Source organism: Prionailurus bengalensis, chromosome B2, assembly GCF_016509475.1.
Source record: "Prionailurus bengalensis isolate Pbe53 chromosome B2, Fcat_Pben_1.1_paternal_pri, whole genome shotgun sequence".
NCBI lineage: Eukaryota > Metazoa > Chordata > Mammalia > Carnivora > Felidae > Prionailurus > Prionailurus bengalensis.
Window position 1 is genome coordinate 51239123 of NC_057349.1, and position 14816 is coordinate 51253938.

A 14816-nucleotide genomic window follows, 5' to 3' on the forward strand; every position below is an offset into this window, starting at 1 on the left:
GAAATAAGGTAACTGTTACCCACAAATGTTTACATCATTTACAATGATCCAGGCACCAAAGAAGGCATTCAGAATTTTAATGTAGTCAGTAGTAGGAACAACAACTCTAAAGAATATCCTGATTGGATTACTTCATGCCAACAACGTCAATTTTTCAATCAGAAATGTAGTCATTTAAGTGAATTAACTGGTAAAAACGAATCCATGTATAGAACTGTCTACAAATTAGCACTATTAGCAACAATTTATTAAGCTATCCTAAAAAATGCCTTCAGTTCCTGGTTTGGCTTTTAACTTTTCAATAAACTAGCTTAGATGTCATTTTCTGTTCATATCTTGTACTTCTCTTCCTCAGTTCTTCTGAACTATCACAAAAGTACACACTTCATAGCTTTCCATCCCTGAGCCCCTGATTCCTCTTTGTAAAGCTTATTTCTTCCCCAGACCCATCTCCATTTTGGCCTGGGCTACGTAACACTAAGCTCAGCAGAAGGAGCACCTCTTCCACTTTCCATATATATTTTTAGCCTTTTTAGAAAATCTCTATTATAACTCCTTTTCACTGTGTTGTAATGACACATCATTTTTTCTTCCTCAGTAGGCAGAGAACAACTTAAGTCAAGCTCTATCTCATTTATTTCTGTGTTTCCAGCACTTACTACAGTGTCTTTCACATAGGTGAGGCTCAGTAAGGTGTGTAAAAGGAATAAATTTTTAAGTATTCACAGCTTTGGAGTCCTTGCACAGATATTGACCCCTTCATGAAGTCAGCTTTGGTTCTCTGAGTCAGAATAAACTCTCCCTCAATATGATTCTGATAGCTTTTTCTTTTTGTCTTTTTTTCTTTTGGTACATCTTTTATAACAATTATCTTATTTCAGCATGTATTATAACTATTTAGGTGCATACCTTATCTCCCCTAGCAGATTGTAAAGTCTTTAGAGGTAAAAGTCCATGTTAAATCCATTTTTATTAAACATGTTGTTCCCTATAGTGATTATTATATTATCATGAATATAGTCAATATAAATATTGGGTTGAATATATTTATATCCCAAATATTTTCACTGAAGTGGCATGTTTAAATAAAAGCACATTATGTTAAAAAAATCACTAGACAATTAGAAACTTTAAAGTGTAGGTCAAAAGTAAAAATGCTGTATAAAATAAGCAATTGAATTAAAATCCTCTCAAATAAAATTCAGAAAGAAAGAGTAATATTTTTGAGTGTTGACATCTTGAATGATGATATAAAAGTCTAAGAATCATGTTACCTAGGGATAGCATTAAGAGTTAACAGAGAAGTGAGGGGCGCCTGGGTGGCGCAGTCGGTTAAGCGTCCGACTTCAGCCAGGTCACGATCTCGCGGTCCGTGAGTTCGAGCCCCGCATCAGGCTCTGGGCTGATGGCTCAGAGCCTGGAGCATGTTTCCGATTCTGTGTCTCCCTCTCTCTCTGCCCCTCCCGCGTTCATGCTCTGTCTCTCTCTGTCCCAAAAATAAATAAACGTTGGAAAGAGTTAACAGAGAAGTGAATATACACATAACAAACAGAGTGGTTTGGCTGAAAGACATATGGTAAAGCCCGTAGCTGAGGCAAACAGTGGGAATTAAAACAAGAACTTACAGGGTAAGCATTTTTCATTGACATATATGGGAAAAATCAAGGATGAACGAAATTTATAACCAGGGAAATTGGATGAATGTTGATATCATTAGTTAAAGGAAAAGTAATAGGTCTTGGGAAGGGATAGCAAGAGATAAGACATCTGATGCAGAGTTTGTGATGCCTTGGTGGCACAGCATGATTCCCTAGGAAGGAGCTGGAAGTATGAATCTGGAAAACAGAAGAGGAATGCGGGACTGGAGATTTTTGCTATATAAATTGATGAGGGTGGAGGTATTTACTCATGGAAAGAATGTAGAACAAAAAGACATACAATCCAGGAAAGGGGCGCCTGGGTGATTCAGTCAGTTGAGTGCCTGACTCTTGATTTCAACTCAGGTCATGATCCTGGGGTTGTGGGATTGAGGCCTGCATTGGGCTTTGCTCTGAGCTTGGAGCCTGCTTCATATTCTCTCTCTCTCTCTCTCTCTCTCTCTCTCTCTCTCTCTCTCTCTTTCTCTCTGCCCCTTTTTCCCACTTGTGCTCTCTCTCTCTCTAAAACAAACAAAATACAAACCAGGAAATAGCAAAATGTGAAGGGTCTATGAAAGACTAGAAGCCAATGACAGGGACTGAGGGGACAAAGGAAGTTGCAGAAAGGGGTTTCATGCAACGAAAGCTGGAGGGATGTTGAACAAAAAGAATAGCCTATAAACAACATCAAATCAATTAAAAAAATAAAATATTATAAATAATGCATGAGGAAAAATAAAATACAAAACAAGGTCAGATAAAGTAGGACCCTCAAAGCCTATTAAATCTGGGAATCAGAAGGTCATTTGGTGACCTTAAGGAGAGCAGTATGAGGGGGGTGATAGGGACAGAAATGCAGCTAAGATAGGGATAGATGGTAAGGAAAGGAGACCATGTACTGGAGAGATGGTATGGGAAGGCAGGAACGACAGAGGCATCATACTGGCCATGCTCCTCTGGACAGTTACTTGGAATCTTAAATCTTAGTTTCCTCATTCATAGAATAGGGTAATGATATCAACCTCCCTTGTGAAGATTAAATGAGATAATATATGTAATGTGCCTAGAACAGTGCCTGGCTCGTGGTATGTTCTCCACAGGTGATTTACTATATTTAAGAAGTTTGAGAGGGGCCCCTGGATGATGCAGTCAGTGAAGTATTCGACTTCTGCTCAGGTCATGATCTAGCAGGCAGGTTCATGAGTTCAAGCCCCATGTCAGGCTCTCTGCTGTCAGCACAGAGCCTGCTTCTGATCCTCTGTCCCCCTCTCTTTGCCCCTCTCTCACTTGCACTCTCTCTCCGTCTCTCTCAAAAGAAATAAAAAATAAAGAATTTCAGATGGCAGCGTGTTTGGGGGTTCAGGGTAAGGAACTTGTAAGGAGGCAGAGGTTTTATATTGGTTCAACTGTAGCTTGGGCGTAAGAACAAAGGAGAAGACATGGAAAATGAGGTCAAAAAACTGGCTGGGGTTAAATAAAGGTTGTTCTTACATAAAAGTGTGGGAAATTAGGACACTGGCATGCATATTTATTAAGTACCTAGATTTTATGGATCCATGGCAAAGAGATTACAACAAATTATTTGGCTAGGGCATTAGACATAGAAGCTTTCCTTATGCCCCCAGGCTTTAATCTGCTCTGTGCTGGCAGAACCCTTGAGATCCCCCAGTGGTAGCAGGTTGTTTCCTCTGGATGAGATCAATTGTGCCATTAGCCTAAGGGGCAGAGAAAGTACATTAATGGAAAATCAAGTTGCTTTGACAATTCCAGCAGAAAGTTGATGGCTCCTATTAAGAGGAGTGTCTCCTGACTTGTTGATGTCAGAATTCAATTTTTTTCCTTTTTGGCGAAATAAAGACTGAACCGGATGTCAGAGTCCCTGTTCTCCCCTTCCTCTGCTCATCTTCACTAATCAGAGTCTAGAGCAGAGCAGCATGGGTGGCTCAGTCGGTTAAGCTCCTGACTTTGGTTCAGGTCATGATCTCACAGTTCATGAGTTTGAACCCCCATTGGGTTCTGTGCTGATAGCTTGGAGGCTGGACCCTGCTTGGATTCTGTGTCTCCCTCTCTCTCTACCCCTCACCTGCTCACATGCTGTCTCTCTCTCATTCTCTCTCAAAATTAAATAAACATTAAAAAAATAATAAAAAAAGAACAAGGAGGGACAGTCACTGATGAGGCTTTCTTCAAAGAAAGGTGATGAGACTCTAGGTCCTAGCAGTCTGTCATTCTGTTCTTATATCCACTAGACACTTTGTTTCTTCATTCCTGCATGAAGGTAATATGCCAGGTACAGGAGAGTAAGGGAATTAATTGTAAAAGACAGGAACTGCCTTCAGGGGATTTGAAAAAGATGCACCTGAAAACAATGACAATGAAAAAGAACACGTTCTAGGAACAAGGGGAGATTCAGGGGGAGGATGCCTAGATCAGCCCACACCATCAGGAAGGTTCACACTGTAGAAGCCCAATGTGAATGATGAATACAAGTTTTCTTGGCAGATACCTAGGGCCTGGACATTTCAGATAGTGCGAACAACCAGGGAAGTGCCAACTTATAAGAAGCGGGTAGAAGAAGACAAGGACTCTGAAAAGGACTCATCAGAAGACAGGAGATAAAGTAGGAGACAATGATGAAATAAAAGCCACAGATAAAACAGCTTTAAAAAGGAGAGAGAGATAGGAGGTCAGATTGTATAGAGAAATCAGAAACGATAAGGCATTTGTTTTGCCCTAGTGCCTCTTGGGCATAGAAAAAAAAATCACTGTAGACATTGGTGATAACAGTTCCTGTGGAAGAGTAGGGGATAAAAACTCTTTAGAGGTCACTGGGAAGTGTGTTAGTTTTCTATTGCTGCATAACAGATGACCGTAAATTTCTTGGCTTTAATAAAATACCTATTTATTGTCTTAAGGTTTCCGTAGTCAGAAGTCTGTGCACAGCTGAACCGGTTCCTTGCTCAGGGCCTCCTGAGTTTGAAGTTAAGGGATCAGGCTGCCCTCTCATGTGGAGGCCCTGCAAGGGAAGGATCTGTTCCTCAACTCCCTCTTGTTATTGGCAGAATTCTTTTCCTAGAGGCTGCAGAACTCATGGCAGCTTACTTCTTAAAGCTGACAATGAGAAAGCAAATTTCTGACACTGTAATCTCTAAACTTTTGGCCCTCTTTTAAAGAGCTCATTTGGGGCGCATCTGTGAAGCGTCTGACTCTTGGTTTCAACACAGGTCGTGATCTTATGGTTTCCCGAGTTCGAGTCCCACCATTGGACTTCATGCTGACAGTGCGGAGCCTCCTTGGGCTTCTCTGTCTCCCCCTCTGCTTCTGCCCCTCTCCCACTTACGCTGCCTCTGTCTCTCTCAAAATGAATTAATAAACTTAAAAAATTAAAGAGCTCACTTGATGAGGTCATGCTTACACAGGATAATCTGTTGGTTAACTTAAAGCCAGCTGACCAGGGACTTTAATTACATCTGAAAAATGCCTTCACCTTTGCCACATTCTATTAGAAGCAAGTCATGGATTCTGCTCCTTTGAAAAGAGGCGGGGATAATAAAAGGGTGGGGCTCATTAGGAAGTCTCTTTAAGGTGTGTTGGTTGAAGTAAGGAAATCAATACAGTGATTGTATGGTACAGGTGTCAGAAGAAAACAACATGGGTCTGAAATGAAGGGATGCACAGGATCCACAAAACTCTTGGTGCACGTGTGTGCACATGTTTTTATCAGTTAGCATTTGCTGCATAACAAACCAAGCAAAATGTAGTGTTTTCAAACAGCTAACATTTATTTGGCTCAAATATCTACAGGTCAGAAGTTTGGCTGTGTTCAGGTGGGTGGTTCTGTGTATCTGTGATGGGGTCAGCTAATCTTTGCTGTGGTTCACTTGTCTGCAATTGGCTGCTCGGTCAGCTGGTAGATGGTTAGCTGAGATGTGGTTTTGTATCCTCCAGTAGACCAGCCTGGGCGCATTCACGTCATGGTGATGTTCTGTCCTCAGCAAGCCAGTAAGCTCCAAGGCATTTGTGTCTTTCAAGCCATTGCTTCTTTTTTTTTTTTTATTTAAAAATTTTTTTTTTTCAACGTTTATTTATTTTTGGGACAGAGAGAGACAGAGCATGAACGGGGGAGGGGCAGAGAGAGGGAGACACAGAATCGGAAACAGGCTCCAGGCTCTGAGCCATCAGCCCAGAGCCCGACGCGGGGCTCGAACTCATGGACCGTGAGATCGTGACCTGGCTGAAGTCGGACGCTTAACCGACTGCGCCACCCCGGCGCCCCTCAAGCCATTGCTTCTTGTGTCACATTTGCTAATGTCCCACTGGCCAAAACAAGTCTTAAGGCCAGTTGAGATGGAGGCGGGTGGGAAAGGAGGACTTTGCCTTTTTTATGAAAAGAGTAGAGAATCTGGGGCATTTTTATAATCTACCGCATAATATTTATTACTATGTTTTTAAAGTTTGGAAGCATTCTGCTTTATATTTATGAGACAAATGAGACAGCTAATAAAAAGGAAAAAGGATGGCTACGTAGCACAAGGGGCATAACTGATGAAATAAGATTCCAAAGAAGGCAAGAGCTGCTGTGATTCAGAGTACACAGGGAAAATTTACCTTTTAAACAATTGAAAAGTCAACATTTTCCCTTAGAAGGAAGGAGAAAGAATAAGAATAGATGTAGAAAACAATAGATTTTCCTGTTAACCTCAGTTTTCCTTGGAGAAAGTGAATCTAGGTCTTCTATTGAGTACAACAAGAGGAGTGGTGAGAACAGGGTTTATGGAGAGTGTTAACTTTTGGAAGACCTGTTGTTCAGGGCAGGATGGGAAGCTGAGGACAAAACAAAAGAAAACAACAACAACAACAACAACAACAACAAAATACTGACAGGCACAGGGCCCAGTTGAGACTGTAAGACCTTAACTTTATGATGACAGTCTAAAGTGCCTTCTAGCTCATATGTGAGAGAAAGATGCCTTCCTCTGCACAGGTTCAGGGAATTCCGTTCCACTCTCAGCTGATATCTGCATAAGGGACAAGTTCCTAGGTCAAGTGCAGTGGCCCTGCCAATCAAAAGGGCTGTGTTATTTTTTATTTCTTTTTTTCTCCATTTTTTTTTTTACATTCCAGTATAATTAATGTGCAGTGTTATATTAGTTTTGGGCGAGCAGTACAGTGATTCTACAATTCTATACATTATTCAGAGCTCATATGATAAGTGTACTCTTAATCTATTTCACCTATTTCACCCATCCCCCAGTCTCCCCAGCCCTACTTTCTCCCCTCTGGGAGAAATTTGTTCTCTGTAGTTCAGAGTCTGTTTTTTCTTTTTTATTATCTCTTTTTTGTTGTTGGTTTGTTTTGTTTCTTAAATTCCACGTATGAGTGAAATCACTTATTTCACTTAGCATTATACCCTCTAGATCCATCCATGTTGTTGCAAATGGCAAGATTTCATTCTTTTTTGTGGCTGAGTAATATTCGTTTGTGTGTGTGTGTGTGTGTGTGTGTACCACTTCTTCTCTATCCATTCATGTATCTATCAGTGGGCATTTGGGCTGCTTCTATAATTTGGCTACTATAAATAATGCCGCAATAAACATAGACGTGCATTTATCTTTTGCATTTAGTGTTCTCATATTCTCTGGGTAAATAACCAGTAGTAGAATTACTGGATCATATGCTGGTTTTATTTTAAGTTTTTGAGAGACTTTTATACTGTTTTCCACAGTGACTGTACCAGTTTGCATTCCTACCAACAGTGCATGAGAGTTTCTTTTTTTCCAGTCCTCGGCAACACTTCTTTTTTCTTGTGTTTTTGATTTTAGCCATTCTGACAGGTATGAGGTGATATGTTATGGTGGTTTTGATTTGAATTTCCATGATGATGAGTGATGTGGAGCATTTGTTCGTACGTCTGGATGTGTTGGAGAAATATCTGTGTATGTCTTCTGCCCATTTTTAGTTGGCTTTTTTTTTTTTTGGTGTTGAATTGTATAAGTTCTTTATATATATTTTCTGGATCATAACCCCCTATCAGATATATAGTTTTCAATTATCTTCTCACATTCCATAGGCTGTAAGTTAGTTTTGTTGATTATTTCCTTTCCTTTCCTTTGCAGAAGCTTTTTATTTTTATGTAGTCCCAATAGTTCATTTTTGCTTTTATTTCCCTTGCCTCAGGAGATACCTCTAGAAAAATGTTGCTATGGCCAATGCCAGAGTAATGACTACCTGTGCTCTCTTCTAGAATTTTCATGGTTTTGGGTCATTAATCCATTTTGAGTTAATTTTTGTGTAGGTGTGAGAAAGTGTCCAGTTTCATTCTTTTGCATGTAGCTGTCCTGTTTTACAAACACGATTTGTTGAAGAGACTGTCTTTTTCCCATTTCACATTCTTGCCTCCTTTGTTGAAGATTAGCTGGTCATATAATTGTGAGTTTATTTCTGGGCTCTCTATCCTGTTCTTTTAGATTCATGTGTTTATTTTTGTGCCAGTGCCATACTGTTTTGAGTACTACTACTTTGTAGTATATCTTGATATCTGAGATTGTGATACTTCTAGTTTTGTTCTTTTTCAATATTGCTTTGGCTATTCAGGGTCTTTTGTGGTTCAATAAAAATTTTAAGATTATTTGCTCTAGTTTTGTAAAACATGCTATTGGTATTTTGATAGGGATTGCATTAAATCTGTAGATTGTTTTGGGTAGCATAGACATTTAACAATATTTGTTCTTCTGACCCATGAGCGTGGAAGGTCTTTCCATTTCTTTGGGTCATCTGTTTCTTTTATCACTGTTTTGCAGTTTTCAGAGTACAGGTTTTTCACCTCCTTGGTTAAGTTTATTCCTAGGTATTTTATTATTTTTGTTTTTTTATCCATTCCATTACCCTGTGTCTTTTGATTGGAGTGTTTAGTCCATTTACATACAAAATAATTATCGTTAGGTTCATACTCATTGCCATTTGTTACTTGTTTTATGCTTGTTTTCGTAATTCTTCTCTGTTTCTTTCTTCCCTTGCTCTCTGCTCTCATGGTTTGCTGGTGTTCTTTAGTGGTATGCTTGGATTCCTTTCTCTTTATTTTCTGTATATCTATTACCAGTTTTTGCTTTGTGGTTACCATTAGAATTATATATAACATCTAATACATATAGAGTCTGTATTAATTTGATGGTGGCTTAAGTTTGCACCCATTGCAAAGGCACTAAATTTCTACTTCTCTCCCCACCCCCACCCTACATCTTAGGTATATGGTGTCATACTTCACATCCCTTTTTCTGTTAATCCCTTGACTGCTTTTTATAGATATACTTAATTTTACTGCTTTTATCCTTCCAGCTTTTCTTACTCCTACTTATATCTTTCCTTTCCACTCAAAGAGTCCCCTTTATATTTCTTCTAAGGCTGGTTTAGTTGTAATGAATTCCTTTAACTTTGGTTTGTCTGGGAAACTCTATCTCTCTATCTATTCTGAATGATAGCTTTGCTGGATAGAATATCATTAGTGGTAGGGTTTTATTTCCTTTCAGCACTTGGAATATATCATGCCACTCCTTTCTGGCCTGCAACATTTCTGCTGAAAAATCCACTGATAGCTTTATGGGGTCTCTCTCATACATAACTGTTTTCTTTTCTCTTACTGCTTTTGAAATTCTCTCTTTATCACTACTTTTTGCCATTTTAATTACTATGTGTCTTGGTGTAGACCTCCTTGGGTTAATTTTTTGGGGGTCTGTCTGTATCTCCTTGATCTGAATTTCTGTTTCCTCTCCCAGATCTGGGAAGTTTTCAGCTGTTATTTCTTCAAGTTAATTTTCTTTCTTCTTTTCTTTCTCTTCTCCTTCTGGGTTCCCTATAATGTGAATGTTATTATGCTTGATAGTGTCGCTGAGTTCCCTTAATCTATTTTCATTTATTATTATTATTATTTTTTCTCTCTCTTGTTCAGCTTGATTGCTTTCCATTACTTTTCCTCCAGGTTGGTGATCTGTTCTTCTTACTTCTTCTTGTCCACTATTTATTCCCTCTAATGTACTTTCAATTATAGTTATTGAGTTCTTCATCTCTGATTGGTTACTGTTTATATTTTCTGTCTTTTTGTGGACGGTCACAATGAGATCCTCCATTTTTTTCTCAAGTTCAGTGACAGTCTTTATGACCATTACTTTAAATTCTCTGTTAAGCTATTATTTATCTCTGTTTTATTTAGCTCTCTTGCTGTGATTTTGTCCTGTTTTTTTTTTTCATTTGGGATATATTCCTCTGTCTCCTCATTTTGTCTAACTCTCTGTCTGTTTCTCTGTGTTAGCAAAGTTGGCTATAAATCTCCTAGTCTTGAAGGTAGTGGCCTTGAGAAAAAGAGGCCCGCAGTGCCCTACAGTGCAGTGTCCCTTGTTCACCAGAACCTGGAAATTCAGAAGTGTCTTTTATATATGTTGCATGTTCCCCTATTATTGTGGCTGAGCCTTCAGCTTAGTCATTTTCAAAGGCTCTCTTTGCCTATTGTGGACAGAATTAGGCCCCTATGTTGTTAGTGGGTTGGTCTGGTGTTGCCTTGGGCTTGAGTTGAGTCAGACAAGACACTTGCCAGTGCTGTGGTGGTACTAAATAGCAGAGTGCTTTTGCTGTGCTATTCTCTGCAAAGCTTTGTTGATGGGTATTGCCTGCACTTAGAGAAGATATCTGCCTCCAGCCCATTGTTATGGCCAGAGTTGAATGTTGTGTGTGATTTTCTTCCCCCTCCCTGGGGAAGGAGGCATTTTGAGGTGATGCTGGCCCCTTTCAAGGCTGCTTTCACACTGCCATGCTTGTAACATGGCTTTGCATGGACTCCCTCCAAGAGCATGTTGGATGAGGTGAGTTTGCAGAAGAGCAGGAGGGTGGGGCATCCTGTTAGTGAGCTAGGTGGAATAGTGTTGGTTCTATGCTGGTTCCTGCACATATCCCTGTATGTAGGCTGGGGGGTAGGCTCTTTTGTTTTTAGAGGTGTCTCCTAAAGATACCTACCCCTCCAGCACATGCTCTGAGATTAGTAAGCAAATCTGTGTACCCCAGGAATTTTTCTTTTTCTTTTTTTAAATTAAAAAAAAAGTTTATCTTCAGAAAGAGCATGCAGGAGAAGGGCAGTGAGAGAGAGGGAAAGAGAATCCCAAGCAGGCTCTGTACTGGCAGTGCAGAGCCTGACTTGGGGCTCAATCTTACAAAACCATGAGATCATGACCTGAGCCAAAATTGAGAGTCAGACACTTAACCTAGGTGGGACACTAACTAGGTGGGAGCCACCTAGGCATCCCAACTCCAGGCATTTTTCAAACTGCTGCTTTTCTGCTGTGTCTAAGCAGGACTATTTGATGTGCTGTCTCTTTAAGGGTTGGAACTCAGTTTCCTATTGTTTTTCTGTTCTCCCAGAGCTGAGCCTGCTGATTCTTAAATTTCCAGGTGTCAAGCCCCTCTGAATGTAAGCACTCCTGAAGTTAGGCTTCCTAGTTTTCAAAGCCAGATATTATGGGGATTTTTCTTCCCACTGCAAGTACCTTGTGCCCAGGGCATGTGGTATGGGGTCTGCTCCTTTCCCCTCTCAGCACTCATGGTGTCCCTCCCTCCTAAGGACAGTCTCCTGGGTCAGTTTGGCTCCTAACTGTGTCTCTACTTTCCCTACTCTTTTTGGTGTGGCCTGTTCTCTACAATTAGCTGTGGACAGTCTGTTCTGCCAGTCGTTGGGTCTTTTTCTGGGTTATTGACACTGATGTGGGTGTTATTTAGGTGTATCCCTGGGATAAAGTGAACCTAGGATCTTCCTACTTCACCATCTTCCCGGGAAGCCCTTTGTTATTATTACTATTTTCATAGCCGCTTTAAGTAGATTAGGTGTAGGAGCATAATGGCAGCAGGATTGATTTAAGATTGAAGATTTGGCAAGTGGATTAGAAAAAGAACAAGGTAGCTATAATGTTGACAATACTGGCCGGAAGGTTGAGATTGAACAAAGTATTTCTAAAACCTGAGATGGAAAATAGTAGGAGATGAGAGAGATGAGATGAGATAGCAAGAGAGGGACTCTGTCATGAAGGAAAGTTACTTAGTTCACATTATACATGGAGAAAGTTTTGATGACATCTTGAGTGTAGGTGTGCTCTGATTAGATTTTAAAAAGTTGCTCTAATGCTAGGTTAAATGGGAGTCCAACTAGAGGTAGAAATACCAGAAATATTATTTAAATTGTTAAGGTTTGAAAGGCTGAGAATCTATCTGCCCAGTGATATTACGAGTGTTCATTAGTGAGATGACCCAGAAACAGGTGTGTTTAGGAGGCCAAGGTGTTTTAATGTAATTACTGCATATAAGCTCAAACTGGAATCTAAAGTTTTTACCTTGCATGGCTGTACAGATTTAGGAGCAAGAGCTCTACTATATGGATCAATTTCTTGTGCCATCCTAATCTTGGGAGCTATTCAGACAGCAGATCAATCACTCTTGCTTTTATTCAGATGCTTTGGAATCTAAGACTCATTAGAAAAAATTGAATATATACGGAAGCACTTAATTTAGGTTGACTAAAATTATAACAGCTCCACAAGAGAGATTGGTTGTTAGAATAACTGGTGGCTTCTGTTATACAGGATCCAAGAGTGGATTTAGCATTCAGATCATCCACTTGATGAGAGCAGAACACTACAAGAATCTTCTCTTACTGAGATTATTGTGAATGTATTCCAGAATTCAGGATAGTCTTTCTAGAAGAAGAAGTTAGGAATAACTTTGGAAGAAGTATATGGTAAGGGAACTCAAGGAATCAGAAGAAGGCTGTGAATTGGAGAACATAGTTGAGGGTAGCTTTGGAGAGGTGTTTAAAGCAAAGAGATCAACAAAGATCATGTTAGAAATAAATGATGAGGAAGACAGAGAATAGCCTTGAGGAGAAGGAATTAGAGCATCATTAACAAACCTAGAAAACAAAACAAGATGTTATAATGGAAGAGGATGAAGGGATAGAAATTTGTAGACATCATTAGAGAAGTTAATTATCACTGGTAAAGGATCTATAGGGTAGCGGTAAATGAAGGACCTATTTTGAGCTGACTGAGCATTTGACAGGTATACATTCTTTCCTTCTGCACAAAGTTATTCATGTCTTTAACTACTTTTTTTTTAACCCATTGAGAGGAATTTAGGAAAATGAATCTTTTTCATTAAAAAAATAATTCTTGGGGCGCCTGGGTGGCGCAGTCGGTTAGGCGTCCGACTTCAGCCAGGTCACGATCTCACGGTCCGTGAGTTCGAGCCCCGCGTCGGGCTCTGGGCTGATGGCTCAGAGCCTGGAGCCTGTTTCCGATTCTGTGTCTCCCTCTCTCTCTGCCCCTCCCCCGTTCATGCTCTGTCTCTCTCTGTCCCAAAAAAATAAATAAATGTTGAAAAAAAAAAATTTAAAAAAAAAAAATAAAATAAAAAAAAAATAATTCTTCACTCCTGGGAATTTTATAAAAGTATGGTGCTGTATTTTTTAATTAATGTAAATTAGGATAACATCTGCTGTATTTGCAAATTAGAAACAAATAGATTGCAAATACTTGTCAATATATTGAATAGGAGAATACAATAAAAATGTATGTAGGTTAATAGAAACACAACAAACATTCTTAGACTTTTCAGAGTCGTTTCCTTAGAAGTTCTTCAATAATCAACTATTCAAAAGTGCAACAAAATGGAATTATTTATATTAGGTAAAATATGACTCACTGCAGTAGAATGTTTGGTAATTAGAGGCCATAGTCTTGAGAAAGTTGAAGGGAACAGTTTTTTCTTCTGAATAAGATCTTCAAAATTATAGCCTTGTGATTTTAACATCATAATTTCATGGATAATCTGGATGAATTAATGAATTTGTTATATAAATTGAAGTTATCTGGAAATATTACTGAAAAGGGAATGGAATTTTGTGGCTGTTGTTATTAATTTACAAAATTCTTTACCAAAAACTATAGCATAACATGCAAAGACACCCTACACAGTCTTGAAATTTCTTCATTCTTTTTGTGAGAAGAGCGCAATCATTGGAAATAATCACAGAAGAACTTTCACTTATGTCTAATCACATGAGTCAGTTATATGAACACTGGCTAAGCAGAATTGTTTCTAAGTAAAGCTGATGTGAGGGAATTGTTAAGCTTCTTTCTCAATTTGATTGAATTCTGCTTGATTATCAAATTATCCCTGATTTTCAGATATTCTGGGTAATGCCAATGTATTCAAGTATTAATTGTGTAACAAGAATTCTGTGTTGCAAGTACACATATGAATTTACACATAAAAAGAAAGATCTATTTTAGGTATGTTTACTTGAAATTTAGACGTTTAGGGTGAGTTGTTTGCATTTATCAGTTTTAAATGTTTTTAGGATTCAAAAGTATATGATATGAAAATCTTTACAGTAGGTCTGATGGACACTTAACATATTACAAAAAAAATCAAGAAATATCTTTTACTGAATTTGTAAACCAGGCTTTTGCTAAGTTTAATTGTTGGGTCATATATTTTCTTTCCATGTAAGGCAATATATATTATATACAATAAGATATTATATAGTATAATATCATTTAATAAATATTAGCATTTTGAATAACTGATATTTCCTAAATTCTCTTATAAGTTGATAGAATCAAAGAAATAATTTTGCAAGGAGACCTGTGTTTAAAGATTTGGCTTTCAAATCATTTATAATTTTAGCATTTGTCTTTAGTACTGTCTTAAAGTACTGGATGATCTTTAAAATAGCACAAGAATACATACACCCAGTTATTTCACAGGCCCTTACTAGACTCTCTTGAAAATGATCATTTCTTTCTTCCTTCCTCCCTCCCTCTCTTTTCTTTCTTTCTTTCTTTCTTTCTTTCTTTCTTTCTTTCTTTCTTTCTTTCTTCTTTCTCATTTTGTTTTGTTTTGTTTTGTTTTGTTTTTAATATGTCAGGGGATTGGTGGCTTGCATTGTTTAAGGCAGATTACATTTGTAAAGTACTCTGGCTTCTTTTGATATGAAAGCATACCTATCTTTTTCCAGTAGAAGCCATATCATTTTTTAAATGTTCATTCTGGCAAATAATTAGGGAACATGTTTTTTGCTCTCTTATTTCAAGCCTTGCTTTCACTATCTCAATTTATCATTGTTGATGTTGATCATGTTGATGT

General features: G+C 38.5%; 1 protein-coding gene across 1 annotated transcript in view; it reads left to right on the plus strand.

The window, feature by feature from the left end:
- The window catches only part of LOC122489639 (muscular LMNA interacting protein), a 250265-nt gene that overhangs the window by 119840 nt on the left and 115609 nt on the right, over positions 1-14816 (plus strand).